Source organism: Stegodyphus dumicola, chromosome 9 (assembly GCF_044657685.1).
Source record: "Stegodyphus dumicola isolate Sdum_Otavi_A_Nest chromosome 9, ASM4465768v1".
Classification (NCBI taxonomy): Eukaryota; Metazoa; Arthropoda; class Arachnida; order Araneae; family Eresidae; genus Stegodyphus; species Stegodyphus dumicola.
In genome coordinates, this window is record NC_140776.1 from 95,322,335 (window position 1) to 95,344,488 (window position 22,154).

Genomic DNA, 22,154 nt, shown 5'->3' on the forward strand with positions numbered 1-22,154 from the left:
CAATGCTGAGAGAAGTCAACTGCCTGTTCGATGCCTATTTAATAAATAATTAAATTACTCATACTCATTACAAAAAATAACCCAAAATGATTTGAGCCCCACAGGAGAAAGGTGATAGAAGTATTTAATTAAATATTTAATATCTTGTTCAAGGGTGGTTCTCAAATCGAAAAGCGAACTGTTTGCACTGGTATATAATTAAAAATTTGATGAAAGCAGAATCTGCAGCGAATTCCATGTTTTAAACTTCAAATAAAGTACTACTTCGTGCTCATCGTTCACAAATAAATACTAGTTTATTATTCCAATAAAGAGAAAGAACTCGATTACAAAATTTTGGAGGATATTTTTACGAATATTTGGCACTTTGTAAAAACTAGTTTTTATAAATTTGTATCAACATAATAAAATATTTGGCTCCTAATTTCTTTTTATTAAAAATTGTATTTTATTGGGTAGATGAATAACGCACAATTTAATTGGTTCAAAACTAAAATTAAATGTTTTTAATATATTGAAAATTATATAGGCTGGCGGAGGTAAAAATGAAGTATCTGCTCCAAAACATTTCCTGATATTTATAGAATAACGTGGTAAAAATGTTTATTCCGAATTGCCATAAAAAGCTTTAATCAAGGTGAAGTTTTTTAAAAAGGATATCCAAGATCTTACTCACAACAATATTCGTTTACAATGAAACATTCGTATTCTATAGAATACGATTTAATTAAAAGTTATATATGAAGAAATTAACGTAATTAGTTTTTTCATATATAACTTTTAAGGTTAACAATAGGTATAATCAGATTCTTCACAATATTTTGAATCTTACATTATCAAAATCAAAGGAATGGAACCATTAAGATGAGAAAATACTATATTCATTGCTACACTTCCTGTTATTCTCAGCTCAATAAAAAAATATGTACACTTGAATGCTCTTAATTCGCAGGTGTTAGTAAACGCATAATATTCGACGCTAATTTTAGCTTGAGTCATTTTTGATAATATACCATGAACTTTAATCTGAATATCAGTGCGTGATCAGAATGTCGGAAACGAAATTTTAACAATTAAATAAATTAATAAAATGAAAGCATTGCGAGATTTTCTACTAAAATGAAAGCGGTATTTATACACCATATATTACTAACTGCCAAATAGCTGCTAAACAAATACAATATAAAACGTAAACTACAGCATGATGTTACGTCATATGCGCAGTTTCAACGATTCAGCGTCACAAGAGCAATTGAAGCCCATTGGCCCATTATTGAGACCCCTCCCTCAGTGGCCATACTGATAGGCATTTATAAATTACAGTCAAAAGTCGTTAATTCGGACACCCATAATCCGGAATGATCTATAATCCGGACCTCAAAGCTAAAAACGTTCTGCGCATGCGCCGCGTTGGCACATGCGCACAGGCGTTTTACGCGTGCGCGTAAGATCTTGACTAGTGCGCATATGCGTGTGCGCAAGTGCAGAATACGTTTTCGCCTGCGCGTTTAATGTATAACGGACGGTGTAAGCTAAAATTATCTAATTATCTATTTCAGTTAATGTTAATGATTGCGTTGTTCCTTAATCTTCGAATTGGATCCCGCTTATTATTTTTTGCAGACTGTAACAGCAATTTTATAAAAGTAAACTTGAACTTTCGATTATGTCAAATAGAATTTCTGATGCTGGAACTTCCAAAGGATCTACAAAACGAAAGTATGTTTCGATGCCCAACAAACAAAATGTGGAATTGCTGCAAAAAATGGATAAAGACATGAAGAATGTGACAGAGAGGTTAGTGAAAACAAAACAATTTCGATTGACAAGTTAGTCGGTATTCTCGGCACAGCAATTAACGGGACTTGAACAGTGGAACTTTGTAACTGAACAAGAAATTATGTCTGTTTATAGAATTAAAGAGAAAGTATTATCCTATAAAATGAAGCAACTTAAACAACTTACATTGAAAGAAATGTTTCATAAAGTAAACAAATAAATATTAAGTTTTTTTTTTTTTTTTTTTTTTTTTTTTTAAATTGTGATACCCTTTAGATCATAATTGTTCTTTATTTCATAAATTATGGTTTCATATTTTTAATTTTAGAATTTCTGCATGCCATCTTACGAGATTTAAACTGATGATCTATAATCCGGAAAAATCGATAATCCGGAATCGCCGAAGTCCCGACGAGTCCGGATTAACGACTTTTGACTGTATTGTGCATCCGGCGCACGTGAGACACGTGGCGTTACTAGACATAACACTGATGCACATAAAGATAACAGGAACGCTACACACAGCGACAACGATCGTTCTCGTAGCCCTATAAAGTTGAATGAAAATTCTGCGGTTAATTCGGATCATGAAATAACATTAGATCAAGATGTAAGCTCCGATGAGGAATTTTACAGGAAAAGGCGAGGCCATCAAACTGTACGTAGTCGTACTGTTAAGGTGACGGTGATGAAATCAAAACAAGAGCACAAAGCACTTGTTATAAATAACTTACCTCCCTTAACTAAACCCGATATTGCACCCGCTAAAAGCAACACAGAGGGTACGGGTAAAAATAAAAATATGACTAAATCTCCTTCTAAGGTGAACAATAATGATGAGGATAAAATGAATAACGCTAAAAATTCTGATATTGAAGAGAATGTAGAAAATGCAAATACAGCTGATAACGAAATAATGGATACTTCCTCTGCTGCTAATGAGCAGATTAGCACTTCAAAAATAGACACTACCACGCAAAATGATGACCTTGAAGCGGAATTTGTTAAGAAAAGTAGAGTTCCGCCCATTACCATCAGAGTTAGTAATAAAATTTTTCAAAATTTAAGAAACACATTCATTGAGAGAAACATAGATGTCATGAGTAAAAATACCCCTAAAGGTATTAAAATTTTTGCAAAGGATGCTACTGACTACAAAGTCATTGTTAGACTACTTCGTGCTGCCAAAATTGAACACCACTCATTTATACTCCCTCAGGATAGAGACTTAAAGTTTGTAATCCGGGGTTTACTAATCGATACTGAAATCAATGACATACAAGACGCACTCGAAGTTCAAAACTTTACTGTTAAATCTATTAAGCAGATGACCCGTAGGCGTAACGGTGACGTTATAAAGTTACCATTATTCTTAATTACACTTCCCAAAAAAGACGAATCGAAAGAAATTTATAATATCACTAATTTATGTGGACTTGGTACCAAAATTGAGGATTACCGCGGTCGGGCTGGGCCCCTGCAATGTTACCGTTGCCAGGGGTTCCACCACACCCAGGCCGGTTGCTACTTTACCCCCAAGTGTGTGAGATGCGCGGAAGAACATTATTCTTATGAATGTCCAAATAAAAGTAAGGAGAAACCCCCGAAGTACGCGAACTGTCAATTAGAACACACTTCGAACTTCAAGGGGTGTGTAAAGTTCCCTAAGAAGAAACAAGACAAGGTTAAGACCTTCCCAAGCCGTGTAGTCGAAAATAAAACATTTGCGCAGGCTTTATCCGCTGGCCTCTACACGGACACTATCAAAGAAGCAAAAAAGGTTTTCGAGGATTTAGCGGAATTAGTAAGTGTCATTAAAAGCTCCGGCTTCTTACTTTCAAAACAATTACAACACGCCAAAAATTTAATTGATGAAACTCCCAAATCCGGTGAACATAATTTCCAATAACACCATTACTAAGGCTCCCATCAGATTAGTGTATTGGAATGCGCACAGCATTCAAAATAAATTAATGGAGTTTGAAAATTTTCTATTTGATCATGAAGTTGACATCGCCCTGATTACGGAGACCTACGTTACTCCGTGTAGTAGCATAAGGATCAACAATTTTCGTACATATCGTTGCGACAGGCTGAGTCACAGAGAGGGGGGTGTTGCGGTGTACGTTCGAAACTCCCTTCAGTCTTGCTTAATTGCCAAGGATAGAAACAACTCTCACGAGTTAGTTACAGTTTCGGTTTTATTACCCTTTCTGGGTACCATCTATTTTAGTGCCTTCTACAATCTTCCTCAAGTGTAATTCAACGAAGATATTCTTAAGAATATTTGTCCTGAACAGAACCAGTTTATCTTAGCAGGCGATCTCAATGCTAAGCACAGAGAATGGGGTTGTCGTTCTACAAATAAAAACGGGAAAACCCTGTATGACATTTTGAACAATTACCCAATTACACTGGAAGCGCCTGCAGAATTTACATATCGTCCTGATAATACTCATCAGGCAGATATCCTCGACTTGCTACTTACTACCACCTCAATTCCGATGTTCACTGAAGTTGTACATGCGCTGACTTCTGATCATTTGCCGGTCCTCGTTACACTTGGTACGACCAAAGAAAGAAGCTGCGAGAAAATTAATCTTACTGATTGGAACCTTTTCAAAGACATCTTGCAGGTGAACCCTCCGAATATTGGAAGTCTAAGAACCAGAAATGATATAGATGCAGCCATTGATAATTTGACAGACAGCATGAACATTGCAGTCAATAACGCCTCTCGTCAGGTTAATAAGGAGGAATTTGCCGGTAGACTGCCGAAGAGCATTAGGGACTTAATCAAAGATAGAAACCGACAAAGAAAAGATGGAATTTGACTTGGAGTCCTCTGGTTAAGAGAGAGTTAAATCAATTAAACAGGCTCATTAAAAAGAAAATTGCTGAGCATAGAAATGAGGTTTGGGAAGAAAGGATCCTGAATTTAAACCCAGAGGACGGTTCGCTATGGGAGTTTATATTAAAAACCTTAAAGGTACTGCTACTTGCAACAGGCCCATTTATACTGACAACAATATTGCCACTACTAACAACGCAAAAGCACACGTACTGGCGGAGCACCTTGAACAGCAATTTATGCCAAACCGCATCCCACATAATATTGATTTTGCCTACGAAGTTTGCGATTATTTACGCGACTGGCTAAACGCGCCGACAGTAAGAAATATCACAAAATTTTCATCCCCCTCTGAGGTCCAGGATATTATTAAGAAATTAAAGAGACGAAAGGCACCTGGCTATGACATGATTAGTAACACGGCTATTAGAAATCTGCCTGTCAATTGCATCACGATATTTACTAGCATCATAAATGCAAGTTTAAAGTTAAGTTACTTTCCCGTTAAATGGAAGCATGCGAAGGTAATACTTCTTCCAAAGCCCGGCAAAGATAAAACAAAACCTGATGGATACAGGCCTATCAGTTTGCTTTCAGGCTTTGGAAAGATTTACGAAAGAGTTATATTTAACAGATTAAAGCCTTATCTGAACGTCCTTCCCCCGGAGCAGTTCGGGTTTCGAAGCAAGTTATCCACCACAAAGCAGTTAGTAAGACTTACAGAGTTTTGCGGAGACGCACTTCATAAGAAACAGAATGTGGCAATCCTCATGCTAGACGTGGCGAAAGCTTTCGACCGCGTCTGGCATGAGGGACTTATCTTCAAATTAATCCATTATAATATAGAGAGAGAGCTAATTCAGCTAATTGCGTCTTTCATCCAAGATAGAACTTTTACGGTGGCTATTGGAAAAGATCACTCCAGCGTCAGGCCAATAAATGCAGGGGTCCCTCAAGGATCCATTTTAGGTCCCATTTTGTATCTTTTGTATGTAGCAGATTTTCCTAGGTCGCAGCTAGATAATAATTTCTTCCTGGGCTGTTACGCGGACGACACAGCCTTGGCCGTTAAGTCCGCAAATGCAAATTTTGCTATTCGTAAGCTGCAGAACATCATGCCTAGTATTGAGAACTGGTGCGCGAATTGGAGAATATCCATAAACACCCAAAAATCTAACTTGCTCATAGTGCGTCGAAAACACACCAGGACGCCTGTGCAGGAGAATATTACATTATTTAATGAAGTTGTCCCAAAAGTTCGAAATGCCACCTATCTTGGTATAGTCTTTAATGAACAGCTTACCTGGAATGACCACATCACACATGTTCGCAAAAAGGCGTTCCATGTTATTAATAGCTTAAAGCCCCTTCTAGGGAAGTTTCAAGTCTTGACCTGAGCAGAAAGCGTTTAATTTACCTCACTACTATTAGGCCAGTCATCACATATGCATCGCCTGCATGGTCGACGATACGTAAAAATGATATTAAAAGGCTGCAACTAATACAGAATAGAGTGCTTTGTACTATTACTAACGCGCATATGTATGTCAGTAACTTAACTCTTCACCATGACTTGTGTCTGGATACACTTGAGGAGCACATACGCAAACTTAATAGGCACTTTTATGATAAGGCACTTAAGTGTGATCACATGAATATTTTTTTGACTTTCAACTATGTCATATTAATGGAGGATAAAGACCTACGTCCATTCGCGGCCCACGTCTGTAACTCGAACTTATGACTCGATTATATGACAACATCTCCACCTCTGTCCATAATGCTTAGCTCTCCTGACCGAATGATGCCGGTCCCTTTTTTCCACCTCCTATTTACTGTATGTACGTGACGATAGACTTATCGTGATGTCCATTGGGGCTAGTTTGATAGAGCCGGATACGCAGTTCACAGGACTGCATTGCTGGCAATAACCTGCCAGTCAGTCAGTCGGCGCACGTAGTTATACAGATTCGCTCACGTACGCGTGGGTGGCGCATTTTATCCTTGTCTTTATACCTTTCTGAATTTATTTAGCTGTAAATTGTTTTTACTGGTGCTTATACTCCATCGAGTTGAGTACGTAGGAGAAATATTTAAGGAAAAGGGCGAAATACAGAATTTTAAAGATGAAATATCATTGGCTCATTGATGCTACATCGTTGGATTTCTTGGACTTGTCTGATTGCGAGTTTCATGAAAAGCCAAATACGGCGCTAATTTCTGCACTGGATTTATGCGTAACCCCTCGAAGGTATTCCTATTTATCCTTTATACAGGATCGGAAGCATTTAATTGAGCACTGGAGAGTAATGGATGCATTAAGGGAAAACTTTTCTTCCTCTCGTAGAACTGATACAGCAGTTTCCTCCCCAATCAAATTAATTGAAGTTCTTATTCTAACGGAGCAAGCGGATCCTGTCTTAGATGCTTTGACGACCTGCTTTTTTAGCGATTATTCTAGGAACGTAATGGAAAGATTGTCAGCAGACTGGGAAACGGAAACAATCAGAGTCTATTTTAGAACACGTGAAGATGTATTTTCACTGCACAGAAAAATCGTTATTTGCATTTCCTGCTTTCTTCGATCATGATCCGAATATCATAACATTCGAGAAACCTTGTATAACTTGCAACAGAAGAGAAAAGTCATTGTTCATGAAGGCAGCAATGAAGAAAATAGCAACTGAATTAATAAAAATGATGCAGGATAAGGATTGTACAGATTCCCTTCTTATTGCGGAAGTGTTTGATGCACTGTGCTTTTCGTGGATGAGTGAGTTTTTCTTCAGATACGAAGCTAGAAGAATGGATTATATTTTTCATCATTTGAAAAAAGCAAACTATTTTTATTTTACTCATATTGTGGATATTCTTCAGAAAGATGGACAATATAACTTATTGCTTCGAAGCAGTCCAGACCACTTGTTGGTGCTCCTCAAATACGGAATTGACATTAAATACAGCACAATCTTAAGACCTTATCGATTTTATCAGTTTCATTCAACAGAGCAGCTAGAGCTAAACTGGTAAATCTTTATTTTGATAATGCTTTCTTATTTTATATTCAAATATTTGGCATCCTCTAACAGTCAAAGCAAATTTATGTTGAAAGAGTAGTTTATTTTAAGAGTTATCGAAGATAAGAGTGTAATTATAAAACAATTTATTACAAAATTTTTTATTACTTAGTATTTATTTAATTTTAGTATTTAGTAGTCCATTTAGTAAAATCTCTTAAAATGGAAAACATGATTCTTGCTTGGTTTCATGTTTTAAAACATTCCTGGTAATGTGAGTCTGTTAATATATTAGTGGAACTGTTAACTTTGGCGAAACTTTTAATCAAATGATTAAATACTAGATCATTTAATTATATCTTTTATTAATTTTCACTTTTAGTCATTTGATTAAGCTGTAAGCACTAATGCGGGTCCGAAACGCAATGGTTCCTTCGCGAGGAAAACGCGTGAATAAGATTGCTAATGTATGACTGTTATCGTCACCTTTATCGAGTTTATCTGCTCTGGGGGTTATCTGATCTAATGCTTCTTTCTTTTCTTCTGAAATTAATTAAGATTCTTTTGAATTGTTGTATATTTCTCGCGTACTCTTTCTTTTAGTGGCCAGACATAGCAGAATTTTGATGCTTTCACCATAGGTAGAAAGACAAGTAATCTTCCGCTTGATGTTTATCTGGAATCACTATTTAAATTTACCGAATTTTGGAACGTTTTCCAGATATAATTACACGTACTTTTTAGCAGTGTCAAATTGCTAACAAAGATTAATTTTCAAATGATTTTTTTTTTTTTTTTTTTTTTTTACATCCGATCCGAGATAACTAGGATTAACCAATGGAAGAAAATCTGACAAGGTTAAAAGAAAAGAATGTAGGAATTTAAGTCAAATATCTATAAAATAGGGATTAATAACTTTTACTAATGTAACAGTTTAAGCTAATATACCATACTCTTATAAATTGTAGACATGACAAAAATATATATCTCTGAGGAAATGTTGCATTTTTAGATAGTTTAAAGCAATAAATAGAATCAGCAAGCACTGGACACTAAAGCAATCGAAGAGCCTAAAATTTTATTTCAGAATAACTAGTGAAAATTGACATTCTTAGTGAAGAATTAGGAGATCTTTAAATAATAAATACTAGGCCCCATTCTTTTATCCACTAATAAGAAATATATATCTTGGTGTTTCTTCTTGAATGCTTTGTAAGTTCGCCTATGACTAGTTTTCTGATTGAAATGGTTCACCTTAATTCCTGCAATGTTTACCTGTCATTTTCTCCCCTCTAAACAATATTTACTTTCAGGGGAATAATTCCTGCCTTTTTGCGAAGAGGATGGATAAATTTAAGTCCAAAAGAAGCTGTTATTTTCGAAATTTTTACTAATTTTTATGCCTGGTGTGTTTCACATTTTGCTGTTTACTTGAACAGTCTATGCCTGATATGCAGATCCGTTCCAGACACCTTCCTTTCGTACGAGGAAATGAAAAGTTTTCTGCTCAGGCATGTTGAAACCAAAGCTGTGGAGCAAATTTGCCACGAACTTCAAAATCGTGAGTACCACAGTTTTAACATGATGCATCAACCAAGAACGCTGTCGCATTATTCCCGGTGTGTGTTGAGGGATACTCTGATGTACAATTTACAGTTGCCAGACGAGATGGAACAGCTTCCTCTGCCTAAACGATTACAATCTTATCTCAGATTCGAATTTTAGTTTCTGTATGAAGCCAAGGTTTTTTTTCTACTTTTCTCATAAAAAATATGAAACGAAATTTGAAAAAATCGTAAATTTCGCATTAAAAAATGTACATATTATGTATGAAATTTTATTGCAATTGAAAAAAAAAATTAATCCAGGTCTCCACTTTGTTCAGAAAAGTGTTCACGTGGCCTTTACTTTTGTAACCTTTATTTAGTTGTAACCTGTGGCCTTTTTTTTTTGTAACATATACTTGAAAGCACAAAAATATTTTAATTGAGAAAAATATTAATGCTATAGAGTTTTAAAAATTTAGAAAATCAGTTTTGTTAGATTTATTAATTAATTTTTTTTATAAAGCCTCATTGTATCTATACATATATTTTGTTATATGTATGTGAACTTCACATAAATGCCAATGTTCTTCTATACTGCTTGTAATAAACTTGAGAACTGTTTGCAGAGTTTATTTGCACGAAATTAATACATTCATAGCTATAATGATGTCAGTATAATATGTATTATATGTATATGTATAATATGTAACATATGTATAATAATGTCATATGTATAATATGACATAATGTACATATTTTAAATAGCCTTAGTTTCCAGTTTTCAGAGCTACGATAATAAATAAATTAATTTTTTTTATTAATTTTATTTTCATTTTCATTTTTTTATAAGAATTCTTTAGAATAAACTTTCTTTAGAATAAATCAGATCTCTAGGCAAACATTCGTAAAAGTATCATGAAATTATTAATGAAATAAAACATAATTTATTGCTATGCCTGATAAAATTCACAGAGTGTTATTCTCAAGCTATGGATGAAAAAAGTCAAAATTAATTATAGTTTAAGCACTTAAAAATTTTGAACTTAAATTAGATTGTAAACGTTTTTGATTAGTTATACCATAGGATCTGCAAGAAGTTAATCTGAAGAAAAATTAACCTCAATAAAGAAAGTCTAACCTCAATAAGTATACTGCATGTTTCTAGAATGTTTGGTCTTCTACGAAACGTTTTTTTTTTATTTATTTCTTTTTCTGTTTGAAATCAAGATATAGATCGTAAGTCAAGAGAAAATTTGATGGTATATTTTGATAGTTAAAAAGAATGTACAAAATATCTGAACATTCGGTAGAATATTAACGATTTGGTATGAAACCCTCTACATTCATTGTAGTGAGTGGGCTCCAAGAGGCCCACCCACTAGAATGATTTTCCAACTGCGCGAATGAATTATTTTCGAACTGCGCGAATGAAAATGCTCCGCCGTAGTCCAACTGCGCGAAACACCTGTTGCCTACAGGGTTACAATTTAACTTGTCGAATCTAATTGTAGCCAAGAGGAAAAAGAAACCAACCAAGGATCAACAATCAGAAGAATAAGTAAAAAATATCTAACAAGCAGGCTAATTACTTGAATAACAGTAATAAATGGGAGAGATAACAGAGAAAATAAAAGGTAAGCATACATAGTATTATTACAAACATGTTTCATTAATTACAATATTAGAGCAAAGAATATTATAATAATATCATAAATTAAATAATTATAAAGCATACCAATTATATTTTTTATAAATTGCATCAATAATAGTCAAGATGTCTGAACTAGACTGGAAAATTTAATATAAATCACTGGCGTACAAAAGATTATTCCGAATCAAAATGTGTTAAAATGTGCTAGAAATATTTTTCGTTAATGAAATTAATCATGTAAATTTATGTAGAAATTAATAGTTAAATTTAAAAAAAGCTTAGCATGAAATCTATTATAACAACAGTACTATGCGTTGGGAACACTGACCTATAAATTGTAAATACATTAAAATTATTATGCTAAGAAGTTTTTTCTAAAATTTATCTAGAAGAAAATAATTAGATAAACAGTACTGCGAAGTAATATAATCAATCAGGCCTTTAAATAAATAAAAGCTTATTTTTTTAACCAAAAACTAAAAATTGGGATGCAATAGTTTATGTAATATACTTGGAAATATCTGAACATATTAGTTACACATTATTAGAAACGTACATTAATAAGAAATGTACAATTAAATTAATAACAAGCTAATTAACAGTAACATTAAGCTTAATTTCATTCAATCTAAAACAAGCAATCGATCAGGAGCTCCGCACAGTTGATGTTTTATTGCTATTTTACGTAGATTTGCGTATAAAATAAAAGTTGCACTTGCGAAACAAGTGAATAATGTACTGATAGTCAACAGGAATTAAAATACAGCGGTTAAAAATATAACTACTTGTCAGAAGGTATGCAAAGTTGCCATGGCTAGAGAAATTGAATGATTATAGAAAACTCATAAAGTTAAGCGTTACAGTGTGAAAAGAAAATTCTGGAATAAACATGTTAAGAAAAGTAGATGGAGAAATAATCCTTAATTTATTGATATCCATATAAACTCTATGCTTTTGGGAAAATGTTACATATAATTTGCACCTAGGTATCAATCACCGAAACTGAGTTAATTTCTTTCCTTATTTTTTCTTATCAGAGGGATTTGTAAAAAGATATGCTAAGGTAAAGGTGAAAATTTTTGCAATATTTTTAAAGAATAAATTAAAAAAGTATTTTTACTTAGTGAACTGAAATTTTTACGCTACATTTTTATACAGTAAATAAGTACAAAAAAAGAAAGAGCTGGGGGATCACTGGAACTAGAAACTCGGATCGAACTACCAATGTTTAGTGACTTTTCCACAAGACCTTTTGAAATTAGCTGAACAATATATTAAAGAAAATAGAAGATACAGCACACGTAAGAACAAAAGTGGCCTGAATTAGAGATTTACATGTTTGGTGAATGAGTTAAACTTACCTGTATGCCATTATGAAATATTAGGAATGTAGCATAAAAGCATGAATGAAGAAGGCAATGACAATCTAAATCATTGTAATCTAAATGTATATCATTATCAGTATCTGCTATTAATTTCAATACTGCTGAAAAAATTATAAATGAATTATATTATAAATCACAGGAACTCATTGAATTATAAATTACAAAGTTAGAAATATTATTAGCGTGATTTAGCGACCATCTTTGTTAACAAATAATTTCAAGTAATTAATTTTACAAATAATTCAGCCTGAAACTAGGTTGGAAAATAAGCTACATGCTGAAGATTAAGCTTTGCCAAGGTGTTAGAAACATCTTCTATTAACTAGAGTTGTGATGTAAAAATTTGTAAAAATTATCATTTAAATAAAAATTGGCATAAATACAATACAAAGTATATAAATTCTACATACATGAAAACTTGAGTACAGTGCAACAATATGTGAAAAAGGAATGGATTAAAAGGGAACTGAAAATCCCAGGATATGAATATAAGGGAGTTTATTTTTTATTATTTATTATTTTTTTGTTAATTATGAAAATTCTGCTGACACTCATAATTATTAATTTATTAATTAAATGTGTATTAGAAATTAAATGTATGCCAAAGTACATCAGGTGGAAAACGGAAGAAATATTTAAACGTTTCTAGTATTAAAATATGGAATTTGTAACAAAGTTAAATAACCTTAAAATAACTTCAATGATAAAAAATGGATAGCTTAATACGGGAATATATTGCAAGTATTAGTGTGAATTTAGAACGATTTAAGAAGTCCAATTTTTAGATTTAATAAAGATAATTTTTATAATTAAATTAGAACTGTTTACCTAAAATGGTAAATTTGAAAGTTAAAACCATTCTGCTATCTAAGAAGATTTGTTAATATTTATTTAGACAAGAAACTTATTTAAGGTGAGCTACAAATCCGATATTTGATACGTTGATTATGTATCAGTTTTGTGTATGTCATTAATCTATCAATTTTACTATTCAAAACTTATATATATATATATATATATATATATCAATATATCAGAGACAAAAATCTACAACTTGGAAAGTTTTTAATTCTTACAGAGAATAATAAAGATCTGGCTGATCATTCTTTTAAGCATCATAAAACTTTAAAATGAGTGTAAAAGAAATTCACTTTTACTTTAGCACACACCGGACTTTAAATTAATATTTGTTTTGTATGCTCAGGTTTGTACAATATTGATAAACGAAAGTAGAGGCTTGCATCTCAATAAAATGCCCCATTAATGGCGATAAATGACTTTTTGGAGCACTCAATCTTCTTGGTCATTCAAGTTATCCGAGTTAATTTCTTTCTTTATTTTTTCTTATTAAAGAGATTTATAAAAAGATTTGATAAGGTAAAGGTGAAACGTTTTGCAATATTTTTAAAGAATAAATTTAAAAAATATTTTTGCTTCATGAACTGAAATTTTTACGATATATTTTTACACAGTAAATAAGTACAAAAAAAGAAAGAGCTGGAGGATTTCTGGGATTAGAAAGTCGGGTCGAACTACCAATGTTTAGTGAGTTTTCCGATTGATCATAAGACCTTTTGAAATAAGGCTGAACAATATATTAAAGAAAATAGAAGATACAGCACACGCAAGAACAAAAGTGGGCTGAATTAGAGATTTAAATGTTTGGTGAATGAGTTAAGCTTATCTGTATACTATCATGAAATATTAGGAATATAGCATACAAGCATCAGCGAAGAAGACAATGACAATCTAAATCATTGTAATCTAAATGTATAACATTATCAATATCTGCTATTAATTTCAATGCTGCTGAAAAAATTATAAATGAATTCTATTGTAAATCACGTGAACTTATTGTATTATAAATTACTGCAATAGAAATATTATTAGCGTGATTTAGTGACTATTTTTGTTAACAAATAATTAATTTTACAAATAGTTCAGCCTGAAATTAGGTTAGAAAATGAGCTGCATGCTGAAGATTCAGCTTTACGGAGGTGTTAGAAATATTTTCTCGTAACTAGAGTTATGATGCAAGAATTTGTAAAAATTATAATTTAAATATAAATTGGCATAAATGCAATACAAAATATATAAATTTTACATACATGAATTAAGCAATATGTGAAAAAGGTATGGATAAAAAGGGAACTCAAAATCCCAAGATATAAATATAAGGGAGTTCGAATTTTTTTTGTTAATTATGAAAATTCTGCAGATACTCATAATTATCAATTTATTAATTAAATGTGTATTAGAAATTAAATGTATGCCAAAGTATATCAGTTAGAGTAACTGAAAAACAGAATAAATATTTAAACGTTTCTAGTATTAAAATACGGACTTTGTAAGAAAGTTAAATAACCTTAAAATAATTTCAATGACTAAAAATGAAAAGCTTAATATGGCAATATATTGCAATAATATTATTGTGAATTTAAAACCGCTTAAGAAATCTAATTTTTAGATTTAATAAAGAGATGTATACCAAAGTACATCAGGTGGAAAACGGAATAAATATTTAAACATTTCTAGTATTAAAATATGGAATTTGTAACAAAGTTAAATAACCTTAAAATAACTTCAATGATCAAAAATGGATAGCTTAATACGGGAATATATTGCAAGTATTAGTGTGAATTTAGAACGATTTAAGAAGTCCAATTTTTAGATTTAATAAAGATAATTTTTATAATTAAATTAGAACTGTTTACCTAAAATGGTAAATTTGAAAGTTAAAACCATTCTGCTATCTAAGAAGATTTGTTAATATTTATCTAGACAAGAAACTTATTTAAGGTGAGTTACAAATCCGATATTTGATAGGTTGATTATGTATAAGTTTTGTGTATGCCATTAATCTATCAATTTTATTATTCAAAACTGATATATATATATATATATATATATATATATATCAATATATCAGCGACAAAAATCTACAACTTGGAAAGTTTTTAATTCTTACAGAGAATAAAAAAGATCTGGCTCATCATCCCTTTAAGCATCATAAAACTTTAAAATGAGTGTAAAAGAAATTTATTTTTTAGCACATGCCAGACTTTAAATTAATATTTGTTTTACATGCACAATTTTTACAATATTGATAAACGAAAATAAAGGCTTGCAGTCTTAATAGAATGTCCCATTAATGGCGATAAACGACTTTTTGTAGCACCCAATCTTCTTGGAGAGAAATGGGGGACAGGAAACGTCGCGCAGTTCGTGGATTAAAAAAGAGGGGGACGGGGATTTTCGATCAAATTTGGCGCAGTTCATACCCTACCATTCCATCATCATAACTTATCTTTTACCTGGTCATTATTCAGTGAAACCTTTCTATTTAAAAATTCTGTGATCATCCTTTGTAATAAATGTCCAAGATACAACCTCCACCACCTGCCAAATGCATGGCTTTTTTTGTACAGGATCTCTGTGGCTGTTACTGGAAGGCACTAAATAGGCTTCCTTATTCTCTGTTTGTTATTTAGTGTGTGATATACTTTTTTGTATGTGTATTTGATAGTGTGTACATATATATATATACTTTTGTCTACCATTGGAAATAAAAATATATGCATTACAAATCTGAGTTATTAATCATATTAAGTCTGTTTACACCTTTCGTTCCAAAACAGATATTCAAATTAAATACATTAAGCAATTTGTGTTTATCTACATTTGTTTCAATAATGTTTTTGTTGGCATTAATTTCTCTAAGTAATTTAAACATGAGGTTGTTTAAGGCGAGTTTTTTTCTATTCATTTATTGAAATATTTACATTTATTACTTCTTATATATTAATATTTACATTTATTACTTTTCCCCCATTAGATAATCCAAGAATTTTATACATCTTATAATTTATGGTTTAGGCTTGTATATATGCAATATGATTTTTTTTTTTTTTTTTAATTTTCCAGAAGAAAAAAATTCTTATCTTCTACTTGTTATCTCATTATCGGATTGTTTTATAAGGTATTTCTCCTGCCTTCGTAGCATGCCTAGGCATGCTACGAAGGCAGGTTTTTCGGCCTCGGCATGCTACGAAGGCACTTTTATAAGGTTAGGGGACCTTTTAACGTCGCACTAAATAGCGACCAATAATTTTCTTCTCCTCCTTCAGTGTATCACACTGAACTGCTACTAGAACCCGCCCAACGGGTTTCGCCGTCACCACCGGAAGTGACGGCTCTAAATCGGTTTCCCCATACCCTGCTTTGAAGCACTGGCAATCCCTTCTTTGGTGACCAAAACATTGGGTAATTTACCACTGAGTTTAATGGGTTTTGACACGATCGGATGTAAATATTTTGTAATTACGTCGTAAATATACACATAAATGTATATATTTTCTTTTTCTACAATACTTCAGAGTCCTACGTATATGAAAAGAATACATTTTTAAACAACATTTCATTCTGAACGGAATTAAATGCTATACTTTTCACAGAACAATTTGCTCAGAATGGTTTAATTTGAAGGAAATATTTTCGTAAGTTTTCGTTACTTACATTAGGATGAAATTTTAAGGTAATTCGATTTTGTTCGGTTAAGGATTACAAAAATTAAGATCAAAGTTTATTGTATTATTAATATTAATATTATGCATTATTTCTTTTCTATTTATAGAGCTTCTTCCTGAAATACTTTCTCAAATATGATTTTTTAGCTTCTGAGGCATCTTTTAAATAGAAAAATATAAGTCAATTTATAATTAATGCTCTATTCGGCTCATTTCAAATTAGAGCACCTTTTATTTTAATAGCGAAATACTTTAAATAGTACTTAACTTTATCTGAATATTTCTGAAAGGGAATAAAATAAGGATTTTTTAAAAATATTATTTAAAACTTGTAAGTGAATTATTATAAAATGCAAAGGGAATAATTCTTTTAATTATACTTGGAATTTTTTACCCTTAATTTCAACAATACATATTCCAAAACTCTTCTTTATTATTTTAAGTACGCATCTCATAGAAATTGCTTTACAATACCTTTTACAGATTGCTTTCCAGTACGAACAATCCTTGCTTAAATAGTTTTATAACGTATTTATCAAATGAACGTCAATTAATGTTTACAATTCAATGTTAAGGTTATTTAGATAATATTTATAATGATTATAAATTTAGGTACATTTAATAATTAGATTTCTTTCCAGTAGCTCTCAGAGTTGTTTATGAATGGATAAATCCTTCATTTCAAATACATTAATAAATAATTTAATAAATATTTACGTATTTTGCTAAAGGCAGATGCATGCTTTTTGCAAGCACATGCACAAATACCCATACACATTTCATATTTTTCATTTCCGGCATGTAGAAATCTTTAATTTCTGTGCATTCACTACGTTTTTCGAATAAAGTAATTTACACTAATTTTAAAAAGTATATATGTTACAATAATATGTGGATGTGAAAAACATTTATTTTATTTAAAACATCTTAGCGTTAGGAACATAAAATAAAAGTAGCGAATACTCTATCAAGGGTATAGAAAGATGTATACAATTTTAAAGGTATGGTGATGTATTTTTCATTCTTTAAGCGTAACTTTTTTGCTAAAATCTATATTTTTTGTAGTTCAACAGCTTAGAATTTTATAAAACAAATTCATAATTAAAATCGTTGTACTTAGTTATCGAAAAATAACCAAGATGTGATTTTTGCGTAAATATCACTAAACTATACAAATTGCTATTATCCATCACACTATGAATGTTTCTTTTATGCGGAAGTGTCCCGTTTTTCGATTTGTATAGAACTGTCGTGTGTCGAAATACTATCAGAGCGCTGCCAAGCGAGTTTCTGAATGTAAACAAAAAACACCTCATCTGGTGACAGAAGCTTCGGAGCAGTGCTTCACTTCTAATGCCGGTTTGGCCACTTTTTCCTTTCTTACCTCCATGGCTAAAACCCCCCGGGAACTGAAGAAATTCAACCAATCAGAATAAGCCACCGCCGGAGATTGTTTTTGGCGACCAATTTTTATGCCAGCAACTAAAGGTTTTGTTTTGGATTTACTTTCCTCTTTTCGTACCTTTTGATGACGTCTATCTATTTCGGTTCGATTTGTGATAATTTCCTAACTTTTATTTCTACAAAAGACAACGGAGTGAGTATGGAAAATATGTTGGATTTTCACGTGAACTATGTCATAAAATTCCTAGCCCCCCCAGCAAAAGAAGGTGTACGGTGTTGTACCGCAAAAATTATTTGCTAAATTGCTAATTTCGCTTCATTTTGTAGACCTGAAAATTACAGAGAGCATTTAATTTTTTGATTAACAAGTAAAACATGCACATGAAAAAGGCTTTCTCAAGTTTTCCTATATGCAGAAGATCTGTTGCTTTTTCTTTTCTTTTTTCCTTTTTAAATGTTTTTTATTAGGTACCCAGATTTAGCTAACAAAGCCACAAGCTTACATATTTTTACATTTCATACTAACAAATTATAATTTAATTTTTTAACTTTTTCTAAAATGTATTGAATTTTTGTGTGATGTTTGTTTTTTTAAGAAATGTAACACATTGAATAAATTGATAGTAAAAATCTCAAATGTACTGTATTTTTGAAAAGGTTAATATGTAATTTTTTAAATTGTTTTGTTTATCCAATAAAATCTGGAATTCTCTCCCAATTTCAAAACATAAGAAATGTACATAATATGTTAAGATAGTCTTCCAATTTTTCATATTTTGAATCTCAGTTCAATTAATGTACTTGATTTATTTTCGATTTCCAAAATAATATTTTCTCACAGAAGACTAGATGCAATATTTTTAAAAACATGATATGTTTGTAAAAATATTGGAATAAGTATTAATTGCAAACTGTGCATCAGTCTAAGCATTAATGCATGTAACAAATAGATTTTTTTAGAAAAAATACCAGTAGCATAACATGAGGAATGTAAAATGTGAAGATCTTTCTAATGTATTATATATTAGATATATGCAGTTCATAATCATCCGACCTCTCAGGGGCTCACTTTCGTGAGTACGTGTATGGCAATCCCGAGGTACCCTAGCCCTTCTGGGGATTATCTTCTTGGTGAGACGGGTGTCACGATACTGGAGCCCAGTGATCTATCCTCTTTTCCGTCTCCTCTCCTCTTGGCTGGAACTTTTCCCCTTCCCTTCTCCCTTGTGGTTTCTCTCTTCGGAGTTTGGGGCTCGTTGCGAGAAACTGGAACAGCCCTTGTCTCTAGTTTTCGAGTGGCGAGAAAACTGCCCATGTGTTTGCCGTGCATGTAGACCCGTGCCGCTGGAAAGGAAGGTCCTGGTAGCTGAGGGGCGAGGTACTGTCCCCAACACTGCTTTGGCCTCTGCTTCAGCTAAACGGGAGGCACCTTAGTCGTCCTCACGGGTGTTAATCGGCTGGTCACTAGTCCTTGTGTGAGTGGCTTGGGGATAAGCTCTCGGGAGTACCTGCTTTCGGGAAAGCCGACTGTGGGGCTTCAGTTTGTGTATAGGTCCGGCTAGCCCTAACACAGGAATCTGTGTTCCCTTGTTGGGCTCCGTTGTCGGCGGGGCCATCGGACCCGAATCTTAAATTTTTCAATCATGGTTTCTCTTTTCAGTTTAAAGAAACGTGAGTCAAATGACACCAAACAAGATATCGAAATCATTGACAAATCTGTTAGCAAGAAAATTCGTACCGATGCAAATGCCAAAGAAACTACTGAATGTTCTCTCTTTGTTGTTGTTTCCAGTGCCTTTGAAGAATTGAAAAAGATGTCTCCTTTCCCGATAAGCAAATACATTCATTCATGCGTAGGTGAACCAAGGAACACAAAGCGTCTCCGTTCTGGAGACCTGCTTATTGAATAACGTTTCGCCCACCCAGTCTGCTTCACTTTTACGACTCAAACTTGGACAGGTATCTATAACTGTTTCAGTGCATAAAACACTTAACTCCTATAGTGGCGTGATCTCGGAAATCGATCTTCTGTGTGTTTCAGAAGAAGAGTTCGTCTCTGAGTTAGCTGATCAAGAGGTTTGTGCTGCCAAGCAGATCAAGATGCGTAAGGAAGGTCAGCTGATTGACACAAAACACATGATCCTGACCTTCAAATCGCCTGATCTGTCGAAGAATATCAAGGCTGGATATCTAAATTGCCTTGTAAGATGTTATATTCGAAATCCCACGCGATGCTTCCAGTGCCAGCGATTTGGCCATTCCAAGATATCCTGTTGTGGGAACCTGATGTGCGCTCGGTTTTCGTCGGTTGGCCACGATAACGATAATTGCACCGCTGCAGCACTGTGTATTAATTACAAGGGCGACCATTCAGCCTTTTCTCGTTCATGTGCAAAATGGAAAACAGAAAAGGAAGTCCAGACGGTAAAAGTCACTAGGAACATCTCATATGCTGAAGTCAGAAAACTAGTTCAAAGCACACATCTTCAGTCAAACAAATCATATGCGAATGTCGTTAAATCTACACGTACCATAGCCACCAAAACTTCAATAAGTACACAGACTGCACCAAATAAAACCCAGTAGACTGCAAGCAAGAAAAAGGAAAATCCAACACATGTCATACAAAATAAAGAAACAGTTATTTCAAGCAAACCAAATATCCCAACAAAAACAGTTAACAAAAATAGAAGACCCAGCAATAGTTCTCTAGAAGAAATGATCTCTGAATCTGTAGATTCAGATAGTATGGAAGTGGAGGAGGGACTGGAAGTCCCTACACATCTGCTTTCGGGCAAAACTAAAAAGCAGCACAGAAAGAACAAACATCAGTCGTAATGGCCACCCTCGTCTCATGGAACTGTCGCGGTTTCCACCGAAATTTCCTTGACATCAAAGCTATGATCAATTCCTATCATCCTGTGTGCTTGGCAATACAGGAAACAAATCTGAAACCAGATCAACAAGCAAAACTTCGGAGAGTTTCTTTCGTCAGGAAGGATAACCTTGCAGGTGAACGTGCCAGTGGAGGTGTAGGTCTCCTCACCTCACTGGACTATCCCTCAAGTTCCTTTCCTTTGACGACATCCCTCCAAGTTGTCGCTGTACAAGTAAATTTTCATTTTGTAGTTTCAGTCGTTTCTCTTTATTTGCTTCCTAATGAGCACATTGATCAGCGGGATTTAAATGACCTTGTGGCTCAGCTGAGCCTTTTATCGTAATGGGTGATTTTAACGGCCATAGTCCGTTGTGAGGAAGCAAAGACACCAATTCACGAGGAAGACAAATTAAGCAGGTAATTGAAGACCATTGCCTTTGTCTCCTGAATAATGGGCAGGACACATACTTCCATGAACCTACAAGGACATTTCACGCTCTTGATCTAGCCATCTGTTCACCATCTCTATTGCCTTTTTGCAATTTTAGTGTTGTAAGTGATCTGTACAACAGCGATCATTATCCCATTCTTTTATCTCTCGCACGAAGAGGAGCAAACCCCCATGTCGAGGCTCGATTTATACTGGATAGGGTAGACTGGGAGCTCTTCTCTTCATCCGAAGAGCTCACATTGAAAATGGTAGAAGATGTGCTTATCGATGATGCAGTGGAAGCAGTTACAACTGCTATTACTCAGGGAGCTATGCTCTCCATCCTTAGAACATCAGGAAAATTGCTAAAATTTTCGAAACCATGGTGCAATCTTGACTGTCATGAGGCCCTGAAAAAACAGAAAAAAGCATGGGGAATTTTTCGTAGATACCCTACACGGCGAAACCTAATGGCATTAAAAAAAGCCAAAGCAAATGCACGAAAAGTAAGAAGGCAGAGCCAGAGGGATTCCTGGTTTTCATATGTGTCATCAATAACATCCTCTACGCCTAGTAAGCGGTATTGGGAAAGAGAAAAGAATGCGGAATATATAAAGACCACTCACTTTTCTTTTTGGGAAAAGGTGGCCGAGTGATTAGCTCCATAGAAGAAATTGCTAATACTA